The sequence below is a fragment of the Otolemur garnettii genome, unplaced genomic scaffold, assembly GCF_000181295.1.
Source record: "Otolemur garnettii isolate 467f Iridium unplaced genomic scaffold, OtoGar3 scaffold00024, whole genome shotgun sequence".
Lineage (NCBI taxonomy): Eukaryota > Metazoa > Chordata > Mammalia > Primates > Galagidae > Otolemur > Otolemur garnettii.
The window spans coordinates 21,455,460-21,468,022 of NW_003852419.1; the positions used below are offsets into that span (position 1 = coordinate 21,455,460).

At 38.9% G+C, this 12,563-nt stretch overlaps 1 protein-coding gene across 3 annotated transcripts in view; it reads left to right on the plus strand.

Annotated features, from left to right (window-relative positions):
• Nucleotides 1-4,663: 4,663 nt before the first annotated feature.
• Nucleotides 4,664-12,563, plus strand: part of AFTPH (aftiphilin) — an 80,155-nt gene continuing 72,255 nt past the window's right edge. For all 3 annotated transcript variants that reach the window (XR_002772836.1, XM_003787961.3, XM_003787960.3), the window contains exon 1: nucleotides 4,664-4,965. The gene's annotated coding sequence lies outside the window, so the exon portion shown is untranslated. The remainder of the gene's footprint in view (nucleotides 4,966-12,563) is intronic.

The following is a 12,563-nucleotide window of genomic DNA, read 5'->3' on the forward strand; positions in this document are numbered from 1 at the left end:
GATTGTTACAGGTACTAAAACTTCTTCAGCAAATTTTTCATTAGCTCAAATTTTATATACATTTTATAATATAGTAAAGGCTCACTCAGTTCATTAATCATGCTCAGTGTGAGAAAAAAAGTCCATTAGAAAATAATTCAAACATGAAGAAAATGGAGGAAGGGTATTACATGACAAAATGAGATAAATTATCTTTAGCTGTAGGAAAACTTAGAGGTTACAATATTACAGTTCTATAAAGTAGGAAGGCCAGATGGATTGGGGAAAGAATCAGGAGACCATGGTTGTAATTCCAGTTCCATCTCTAACTTTTAATCTTGTATTGATCTCAAAATCTGTGATCTTGTGTTCTGTAAAAATAGTATTAATCGGCTCTAAGGGGTCTGTATGCAAATCAGAAAAGATAATATACTCGAAAGCACTTTGAAAAGTTGTGTAAATACAAGATATAATATTAGCATTATAATGCATCAGAAATTATCCCTAGAATGCTGTTCACAATGTCATGGTTTTAAACTATTCTCCAAAAGTTATTTTTTAACCATTTTTTAAAAAAGAATACAGAACATGTCAGAGAATTATATAACAAATGTCCTCCACTTAAAATTAAATGTAAATTGTTTGTACATTTGCTTCATTTTTTTTTTTTTTTTAAAGAGGCAGGGTCTTGTTATATTGCCCAGGCTGGACCCAAATGCCTTATCTCAAGTGATTCTCCTTCTTCAACCTCTCAAGTAGATGTGACTACAGGCATGAGCCATAGTGCACAGCTGCTTTAGATTTTTTTTTTAAGATATAAGATATTGCAGCTACAGATGAAGTTCTCTTTAGTGCTTCTTGACCCATACCCGCCTTTAATGAATTTGGTATGTATCCTTTCCATCTATATTTTTAGACTTTATTATAAAAATTTATATACACAAATAAAGTATTGGTTTATTCTTAAAAATCACATACATTATATAATCCATATCAGATTTTACTCATTCTGAAACTCTGTTCACTTTTTATTGGTTTTATAATCTAACCATATTACCTCTAGGTCTAGTTTATTTTTACATGCTTAATAGCAATCCATGCTCCAGGTGGAGTGGCTTACACCTGTAATCTTAGCACTCTGGGAGTCCAAGGCAGAAGAATTGTTTGAAATCAGGAATTCAAGACCAGCCTGAGCAAAAGCAAAACCCCATCTCTACTAAAAATAGAAAAATTAGCCAGGTGTTGTAGCAGGCATCTTGTCTATAGTCCCAGCTTCTCAGGAGGCTGAGGCAGGATTGCTTGAACCCAGGAGTTCAAGGGTGCTGTGAGTTAAGCTGATGTTACAGCACTCTAGCCTAGGTAACAGAGTGAGAGTCTGTCTCAAAAAAAAAAAAAAGTAATCTATCTATGAATATGTCACAATTTATTTATCCACTAAAAAGAACATTTTTAGCCAGAAAATATTTATTGAGTTAAAAAATAAAATCTTAGGTAAATGTTTAAATAAAGAAAGGACCTTAAAGATCATCTGGTGTAGATTTCTTAAGCTGTGGTTCATAGACCCTCTTCCATGAATGAGTGCTATAATGTCTGAGAAATTTGTATGTTTGTGGGTATTAGCATTTTCTACAGAAAGGGCCAAAGCTTTGATCATGTTTCAAAGAAATATGTGTGCCAAATAGTTATTTGCCTTAAGAGGGTTAAGTGATCCACTTGTATTTCATCATTTGACATATAAGAAGACCGGCTGGGCGCCTGTAGTTCAGTGGTTAGGATACTGGCCACCTGCACCAGGGCTAGTGGGTTCTCACCTGGCCCAGGCCTGCTAAACAAACAAACAAAAAAAAAGCTGGGCGTTGTGGTGGGTGTTCATAGTCCCAGCTATTAGGGAGGCTGAGGCAAGAGAATCGCTTAAGCCCAAGAGGTTGCTGTTAGCTGTGATGCCACAGCACTCTACTAAGGGCAACATAGTAAGACTCCGTCTCAAAAAACAAAAACAAAAACAAAAGACTGAGGTCAAGATAGGTTAAGTAATATATACAAAATCAGAGATAAAAGAGCCTGTTCATAGATCTTGGCCTATATATACTGTCTTTCCAGAACACCACAGTGCTGTTTTGTACTTGCATGTTTGTTGGTTTCTTATACAATATAATACAAATTAAGTTCTTTTCACTTTTTAGTCTAGTCAATCTTTTTTTTTCTTTTAATTATTGCTGGTGAGGAGGTGGTAAAATTAATACTCTCCTATTTTACTGGTGGCATTCTAAATTGGAATAGTTTTTTTGGAAAATACTAGGAGGTGATGAAGTGTCAAACATTCATAGCCTTTTGAATTCATAGAAAATTTTTAGGGAAAATTCCAAGAATTGAACAATGCCACAGGCACAAAATGTTCCTCAAAGTAGTATTTATAACAGTGGAAAATATCCACCAATAGAGTAATCATTGACTACTATATAGACAACTAAAGTTAAGGGTTTTTTTTTTTTTAATTCACATATTTATTTATTTATTTTGCAGTTTTTGGCCACGGGTAGGTTTGAACCCACCACCTCCGGTATATGGGGCCGGCGCCCTACTCCTTTGAGCCACAGGTGCTGCCCCTAAAGTTAAGGTTTTATAAGATGTTAAATGATAAGAGAAATGTTTTCAATATAAGATGAGGGGAAAAAGGGATACAGATTTTACATTATGATTAAAACTTTGTAAAGTCTACACAAAGGACAAAAACTAGAAGTAAATGCAAAACATGATAACTGGTAGTTGGATTTCTTTTTTCTTTGATGTCAAATCTTAGGTAATGCAGTTATGGTCATAATTTTTAAAAAGTAAACAAAGACAATACTCTCATTGGCTCCAAATGCAATGAATTTTACATTTCCCATAGATGCATCATCTTACAAACATTCAAAGAATTTCCTTTTGTAATATAATTTTGTAAGCATTAGTATGCTGTCCTCAGAATTACATGTGAGATTAACAGTTACAGGTTGGTTGATTGCACTCACAGAGCAGTTGGCCAAATAGCTACACAATTTCCATATTACAAAAGTAAGGACTGGTTTTTGAATTGTTGTCCTTAGCAAATAGGATTGGCTTATACATTTACATGACAAAAATCATCATTTTGTAATTTTATCTTATGTAGATTTCTCCAAAACAGGGTTTTCTTTTTAATGTTTTCATGTTTAAATTCATTATTTTAAACATAAAATTTCTTAGTATAGAGTCTGCTTTATGATTTTGTCATATGTTCTTATATTGATATTTCTGTTTAGTAGAGCTATCCAATAAAAACAAGCATGTGTTCATCAAAAATCAATTCATTTCTAGTTTTTCACGGCACACACACAAACTCAAGCTTGCATGCAAGCTAAACCAGCAGGGGGCAAAATACAATAGAAATAAATTTGACAAGCCATATAGATTTTTCTTACTTTCGAGACAGCAATAACAAAAAAATCCAGCGTCACTACAAAGCAATTGGTACTCCAACTTCAAGTGATGCAGTCTCTGTAAATCTTAGAGCTACTGAGTTGTAAAAAGACAGCTCTATTTTAGCACCCCAAGTTAATTTGTCTAGGACATTGCAGAGGCGGGATAAACCATGATGAACTGCTATTGTCCTTATTTTTCCCCTGATTTGTATAATTCCTTCACTCAAATGGGTGAACACTTTTCTGTGGCTGAGAGGGTTGTTTTCCATCCTCCTTTTTTCGAATAGCTACTGAGCTTTGCTGCTTTGAACCTGTTTTAAATTCTTCGAATTACGGATGCAGAGGTTTAGCAATGTGGACAGAGTGAGGGATCAGCAGAGCTCACGATTTGCAGCGTAGGACCCTGGGCTCATCGCCCCATATAGTAATATAGCCTTGCAGTCTGATTTTTACAGTGGCCGGTGTTCTAACAGATATTCCCGATAAAGGAGGGGAAATGTTATAAAAACTCAAATGATCAACAGCTCAGGACTGATGATGGAAACAAAATCCGTTTATGACCTCTATTAGAAAAATGCGTTTGAATGCAGAAGTTGATTTTATTTATCTTCATTGGATAGTCTCCCGACGGATCTATGAGAAATGAACACCATTAGTCAAATTCCAGAATATTGTTTTCATGTTGGTCTCGAAGACGACTTGTTAGTTCGGTAGTTGCTTTCCCCCCTTAAATTCGATTTATCACATCTCTTCTTTGTTATTCGTTAAATAACAGCTTCCTCTATCCGCTTAAATAAAAAAGGGGAAGGAATTTAGACTGTGAATGAAACGTCGTTTATCGGGGCGAAAAGGGCAAGCTGATGAATGCTCTCCAGCAGGTTTTTGGTAAAGATACAGTTCTGTACTTCCAAACCTTTGCAATTTTATTTGGAGAGCGAGAGACTTATCTCGGTCCTGAGCTGAACGTTAACCAGCTGAGGAGCACCTGTCCCTCGCCGGGAGCGCCGCCTCAGCCGACCGCCAAGTGCAAGAAGTCAGCTATCCCTCCACGGCTCGATGACTCGCTAGGTTGTCAAAGGAAAGGGCAGTTTGCCCGCACCCAAAATGGCGGCTGAAGCTCTGCGCGACAGCGCTTGCGCAAGGGTAGGCTTTCGGTGACACGAATCCCCCTGGAGTGTCCTCCCCCACCCTCCAGCACCCACCAGCGCCCGGTCCCGACCTAGCCACCTGCGCCCGGAAGTGACGTATAGGCGGCAGCGGTTCGCCCGCTGCATGATGGGAGAGTGTGTGGAGTGGGCGGGGGGTCTCCGCGGAGGAGGTGGAGGCGGCGGCGGCGGAAGAGGGCGGAGGGTAGTGGGATGGGGGTCCCGTGGCAGCGCTGAAACTCCGGGTGGGCGTTCATGGCGCTGCTACGCTGACAGGGCTGTAAGCAGCCGGCCTTCCGCTCTCACCATTTCCGCGTCGGAATACACGGTCCTTCCCCGGGGAGCCAGTTCCTCCCCGGGCCCCTGAGCCATGCCCATCGCGGCCGCCCCGAACGAGCGAGGTAAGCACCACCGCTCCTTTCCTCAAGCCACGCGGGGGAAAGACGGTGCCGGGAGCGGGCCGGGCCCACCAGCCAGACCCTCATGCGGGCCGGGAGCACCTGCCCGCCGCGGAGCCGGGGGCTGCGAGGACGGAGCCGGGCCTGCGGACTCCGGGCTCTGGATCTGCTCTCTTCTGCCGCGGGTGCGAGAATACCGCTGGCGGCGCCCGAAGCGCACGGCCCCCTTGTTGCCATCCCGACACCGGTCGGGCAAGTGTGAGCCGTTCCGTCCCCAGCCGGCTTACCCTGTCCCTTCTCTTCCTCCTATCCAAAGCTCCACACTGGCTGCTTTCTCCCGGGAGCTGTTGAGAAGTTTGGGCTTTGCTTGGGCTTCCTCTTTCTTCCTCCTCCACCCTCGTGACAGGTGTAAACACTGCCTGCTTTGCCGAGGCCCGAGGCCGGCCGCGACCGGAGTGTGCTGTTTCCCAGGGTCTTTGAAGGAAATGGATTTTGAATGCTCCAACAGGCAGAGGAGACGGCCCCAAAGATTATGCATTCTTTTTTGAGAGTATCTTTACTGCTGCTTTCTTGGACTCTTCAAGAAATTATCTGCGTCTCCTCTCCAGATCGCGTTCGAAAAGTTGTTCCCTTATTACTTAAGCGCCTGGCTCGGCAGGTGCTGCGTTTTGCTTGAGGCAAGGGCAGACTGTGGGTGAGCGTTGGTAGGGTTCTTGCTCTATTGGGAAAGTAGTGGGAATCACTAGGTTTTTTTCTTGTGGGTTTATACAAGTTATAGTTTGGTTATACTGAATCTACTGTTGGGGCTGAGGGAAGTGACTGTCTCGTACATGTAAATATTTTACGGGGGGCGGTGAACAAAAGTAATGGTTCTTTTTCGAAGTTTTCACTTTAGGAGAAGTTAAGTAGAACTTTACTTTTGAACTTTTCCTATGGTATAAATCTTTCTTCCACTGGCTACTAGGCGTTTTTTTGGGGTGGGGGTACGGGGAACTACACCGAATTTATCCTTGGTGGTACATCGCGTTGTTGTTTTCAGTTAACCTCTTAGACATGAACATATATGCTAATCTCTAGGGGCAGCAAATGTTTCAGCACTGTTATGTTGATATAATTAGCACAGTTGCCTACATCTTGTATGGTTTTCTGGTTTAAATGTTGGCTTTTGTAGTCATTTTTAATACTTTTTAGAAGTATATTTGTTCAGAGTGTCTGTGGTAGTCTTCTAAGTTTTGTCCATAAAGATTGGCATTTGGATTGAAAGATTCTGTGTCTAGCCCAGTAAATGGCACCTAGTAGATACTCATTAGGTCTAGTGTTCCTTTGTGTATCAAACTAGATATAATTGATTTTCAAAGTACATACGTATTTTTAAATCTTTAAAAAGCTCCTGAAAGAAATTCACTGGAATTCACGTAATATGTAGGACATTTAAGTTTTGTTTTTTGATCTTTTGACCTAGAGACTGTTAATGTAAATACTCATATGTCAAAACAAAGATATTATATTGATAAATTTTGCAGAATCTAATTGTCTTAATAAAAATAGTATTATCTGTGTGAATCCTATTATACGACATGGCTTTAAATTTTAATTTATTCTGCTTACAGTTAGTGAAAAACAAGTTCAGAAAAGTAGTGAAATTTGAGTACCCAATAATGTTTTATTTTGTGTGGAATCTAAAGTGCCTTCCTCAACAAAGAAGTCTTTGAATAGCATCTCATTGAAGGATTGACCCTTCTCTCCCAACTTCTCCTGTCTCATAAAAGGAGAGCACAAAGTATTTAGCTTTTTTAAAATTACCATAATTATTTAAGTAAAATGTTTATATTCTAATTTAATGTTACGTACAATTTGTAAATTTAAAAATAAAGGCGTTTCTCTCTAAGCACTTTCGGTTCCTCCTTAAGTAGGCTAGTGAACCTTTCCAGACTTTATTTTTGGCTTTTGTGCAATTTTGAAATTATGTGGCATTATTTGAATTTTACATGTAATTTTGGTGATCTTTTCTCATCAGTATATAGATTTAAAAAAATGAGTCCTTTTGTAGCATTATATGATAATTGCTAACACTAATATATATTCTGCTTCCTATGAGCAAAATGATTTTTAAAATGTTTTATATATAGTATACTAACTCATTTAATTCTCACAACAACCCCATAGGGTAACAGGTAGTATTATCCTCCATTTTTCAGAGGAAACTGAGGCACAACAATATTAAGTAACTTACCTAAGGTCAAACAGCTAGTAAGTGACAGAGCCAAATAAGATAACATTTGTATAGTTTTAAAACTTGCAAAACTACACTACACATTTTCTACAATTTGTGGAATATGTAGCAGAAATACAATAATATGCATGGGAATGATATATATATAGTCAGAATAAAAGTTACCTCTGGAGAACTAGAGAGGTATAAAAGATCTAGGGAGGGTCCTGTAGGTTTACAGTCATCTTTACTGTCTTTAAAATAAACATGAAGCAGATTTGATAAGAGATTAAGATTTAACACAGCTGGGTGGTGGGTACTTGTTCTTTTCTTAAGGCTTTTTTCTAAATTTTGCGGTATGCTTGAAATCCTTCATAATACAAAGGTTATTTAAAACATACAGTATCAACACTGTGTATTTAAAAAGAAAACAGGGAAGTATTTAGAGTTATTTTCTGTTGACTTCCTTTATAAAATACAAAAAGTTTCTCGGTTAAAAATAATTGAATTAAGAATTATTGGCCTCTCCAGGTTCTTCTGAATTAACTTTCCTTGCTCTTCTGTGTTGCTGCCAGCCATCTCAACAGCCCTTTACCATGCTGGTAGCTTTTATTTCTTGCCTTACCCTGGGGTAGGGGCTCATAGAACCATAGATTAGACCTAGTCCCTGGGCAAAGGAAAAGGTCATAAACTATTCAGTGGGGAGAAAGGGGGTGGGGAATCATTGTTCATTGGTTTGGGAGAAGTGAAAAGAGGAGGAAAATAGAGACTTAAGATTCCATCCTGTCATTGTCATTACCACCTTTATTCCAAATAACTAACCTAAAGGTAAGCCTCACAAAGATAGATTGCTCATAAATTAAAGGTTAATTTACAAGCACTATATTAGTTAATAGCAGAGGCAGATTACACAGCAAATTAGAATAAATTCACTATGGGTTCTAGTTATGTAAATATTTATGGTATGCCATAAACCATTTCAATTAAATACCTACTAGTATAATGTTGTCCTCTTCCTTTCATTAATACTACAGATACTGATTGAGCACCTGCTCTAGGTCAGGCCCTCTTATAGGTGCTGGGGATATTGAAATGAACAAACAAAAACTTCCCTCATAGAGTTTCCCTTTCTTTGTGTGTTGGGGACAGACAAGCAAAACAGCAGTAAGATAGCAGGTAATGTTAAGTGTCCTCATCAGAAAAAATAAAGTCACTTTTAGGGCATAGAAGAGTGCCAACTTTTTTACTTTGAGCCAGGAGTAGGGACATTGATGGGGCTTGCTGTTATATATAGAGTAGGGGGAGAAAAGGCTTAAACTTGAAAGAGGGAAGGCAAATAAGGGAATGAGTGGTAGAGGAAGAAACATAGCTGGAATGTTTGTGGAATTGTCCAGTGTGGTTAGAATAGAGTGAACAGGTAGAAGAATAGTAGGAAATGGGATCGGAGTTAAAGGATGAGGGGGCAGTGTTGTAGGGTTTTTATAGACATTCTAGTGATTTAGGCTTTGTACTGTGTGAGACGAGAAGCTATTGCTGGATTTTTGAGTAAAGATGTGAGATAATCTTGTGTTTAAAATGGTCTGTCAGGCTGGGGTTCGGTGGCTCACGCCTGTAATCCTAGCACTCTGGGAGGCTGAGGCAGGTGAATTGCCTGAGCACAGGAGTTCAAGACCAGGCTAAGCTAGAGCCTAAGCCAAGACCCCCGTCTCTAAAAATAGCCAGGCATTGTAGACGGGTGTAGGTCCCAGCTTCTCAGGAGGCTGAGGCAAGAGGATCACTTGAGCCCAAGAATTTGAGGTGCTGTAAGCTTTGATGCAACAGTACTCCACTGTGGGTAACAAAGTGAGACTTGGTTTTGAAAAATAATTAAATAAATAAATAAATGGTGTGTCTGGGTACTGTATGAAAAAATAGGCTAGAGGAGTGCAAGACAGGAGGCAGAAAGATACAATTAGGAGGTGATTAGGGTGAGGCAGCTAAAAAGAGATGGTAGTGGCTTGAACCACATTGGTAGTAGCAGCTGATAAGTGATAGGATAGTTTCTTGAATTGGAGCCTTCACTAATTCCCCCATTGCTAAACTCCTTCTGAAAATTCAAGGTCCTTACAGCCAGTGTTTCCAGTTTGTTGCCTATGCCCTAATCCCTTCATATGTCTATGCTCTAACCAACCTCTATTACATGTCTTACTGTTTCTTGACAGAGGACCCTGCTTTATTTTCAGTGCCTACCATGTCCTCTGTCATTAAGTCCTTTCCATTTCAGATTTTCTCCTTCATGAATCTTTTTCTCATTTTCAACATTTTTCTTCTTTCCAATCAAATGTAGTCTTTTTGTTTAGAATCTGGGTAGCCACATTTTCTTTTATATTGTATATATTTTGCCATGTATTACTTTTACTCTTGTAATTGTTAAGTTTCTTTAAGGAAGTGATTCCTTTTATACAGTTCTACCCTTTACAGAGTCTCGCTGGGTTTTTTATGAAGTAACTTATTAAATACTATATATATACACACAATTGTTTTTTTCATTTTTAAAAATAGTCTTTTATTTCAGGATTACTGGTGTGTCCCATGATTACAGGACCCATCTGTTTTTGTTTTGTTCTGTTTTTTTGCAGTTTTGGGCTGGGGCCAGGTTTGAACCTGCCACCTCCAGTATATGGGGCCAGCACCCTACTCCTTGAGCCACAGGTGCTGCCCAAGGACCCATCTATTTTAATACTTGGCATAAAGTAGCACTTGATAAATATGTGTTAAAAGGCATAATAGGGGCTCAGCACTGTAGCTCAGTGAGTAGGGTGCCAGCCACCTACAACGAGGCTGGTGGGTTCAAGTCCAGCCCAGGCCTGCTAAACACAATGACAATTGCAACCAAAAAAAAAAAAAAGGAATAATAGAAAAAAGGAATCACTGGTCATCATGCTGCACAAACAGAAAACTGCTAACATTTTTTCTTCTCAGTTTTAGAGATGTGAGTGTGCCATACATATATGACACAGATTTTTCTTTTATTTAACTATTGTTAAATTATTAACAATAGTTTATAATATAATAGTTTATTAACTATTCCTTACATACATGATTTTTAATGATTGTGTAGAATGCCATCATGTGAGTTTCAAGCTATCTTTGTTGACTCTTTCTCACTGATGGGGTTTTTCCAGTTTATACTATCGTAGAAAAACATCTTAGTGAACAGGTTTGTACAGAAATCTTTGACCTTGTCTTTGGTCATTTCCTTAGGATCAAGTCTAGAAGTGGAGTTACCAAAGAAAAGAGAAAACCTATTGCTTCCCAAGAGATTATCATAAAATCACTCCTTTCAGTAGTGGTTGAGTACCTCTCTGTAATTTCCTCAGGTGATCAGTAAATATGTAGTTTTTAAAAATTACTTGAATTTTTATTTTGGATTTAGGCTTTCCAGCATTGTGGAATATGTGTATAATTTAAAGTTTTTGAAGGGTTGAAACATGCTATATGTCCTTGTTTGTATGAGGTTAAACTGGCTTAATGCCATGTTCTTTTTAAAGTAACCAATTCTATTAGTGAGGTATTAAAGTACAAGAAATACAGTTTTATTTTCTAGAACTGAGTTGGCCAATAGCCAATAGCCACTGTGGCCCTTGAAATGAAGCTAGTCCAAATTAAAGATGTGTTATAAGTATAAAATACATAGCAGATTTCAAAAACTAATGTAAAATATATTAATATTTTACATTGATCACATGTTAAAATAATATTTTAGATATTTGGGGTTGAATAAAAAATATTAAATTTCATCTGTTTATTTTTTAAAATATCTCCTAGAAAATTTTAAATTACATGTGATTTTTTTATATTTCAGTTAGACAGTGCTGCTCTAGTTCACTGACTTCTTTTTTTTTTATGGAGAAGAAATGTAAGATTAACTTAGCTGTTTCAGAAAGTGGTAAATTTTTAAATTTTACTTATTAAAATCTGTCAGTGTTTTTCATAGTATATACCTGCATTCCCCAACCTCCGGACAGGCTATGGAGTGGTATGGTCCACAGAGGCCCACATAGCAGGAAGCAAGCCAGTGAAACGTCATCTGTATTTACAGCTGCTCTCCCATCTTGTATCACCACCTGAGCGCCACCTCCTGTTAAATCAGGGGCAGCGTTAGGAGCAGGGATCCTAATGTAAACCGTGCATGCAAGAGATCTAGGTTGTGCACTCCTCATGAGAATCTAATGACCCACCCACCCCCATTCATGGAAAAATTTGTCCTCCATGAAACTCATCCCTGGTGCCAAAAAGCATGGGGATTGCCAGTATACATAGTTTACATAATAATTTTTTAGTTATAAGTGTTTGATTACAAACTACAATTTAATATAGTTCTCATGCTCTGAAATAAATATATGTGTAGGAGGACTTTGGGAAGATGTTAGGTTAGGAAACTTACCTGAGGATTTGATCTTTCACCTAATATTGAAGGATCTGTGAGGCAGTGGGACTATAAATGTAAAGACCTTGTAGTTCAAGGGAATGATAACCAGCCTAGAGCACTGGTAACAATGGGAGAAGGGTAGAGTATGGCTGGAGAGAGAGGAATGGCTTATAGGCTTTGTTAAAGATTTTTTTATTTAAATCTCTATCATAAGTAGGGGATTGACATGATCAAATTTGACTTTTAAAAAGACTGTTTGAGTTGGACATGATTGAATACTAGGTAGGGAGACTAGTTTGGATGATAATGGCAGTTTAGACCAGAGTGGAATCAGAGGAGCTGAAAAGAGGTACAGATATTCCAGAATTGAATAATTTATAAAGTAAAATTATTCTTTAGAGATAGTGAAGTTTAGGAACTTTGTCAAAGCTTCTAGAGTTTGTGGCTTAGTGACTGGATAGATGGATGGTGGAGCCATTCTCTGAGATAGAGAGCCCTGGAAAATGACCAGATTTAAGAAAGAAGAGCTGGGCAGTGCCTGTGGCTCAGTGGGTAGGGCACAGGCCTCATGCACTGAGGGTGGTGGGTTGGAACCCGGCCTGGCCAAACTGCAACAAAAAAATGGCGGGGTGATCTGGCGGGTACCTGTAGTCCCAGCTACTCGGGAGGCTGAGGCAAGAGAATCGCTTAAGTCCAGGAGTTGGAGGTTGCTATGAGCTGTGACACCCATGGCATTCTACCGAGGGCGATAAAATGAAACTGTCTCTAAAAAAAATAAAATAAGAAAGAAGAGCTTGAGCTCTGTTCTTGGTAAGCTAAGTTTGAGGTCTTTGAGGAATTTAAGTGGAGGAGTCCAGTCTTGGCTGGCCTGTAGAGATAAATCTAGGTGTCTTAGAATATGATCAAATGGCTCGGCGCCTGTGGCTCAAGTGGCTAAGGCGCCAGCCACGTACACCCAAGGTGGCAGGTTTGAATCCA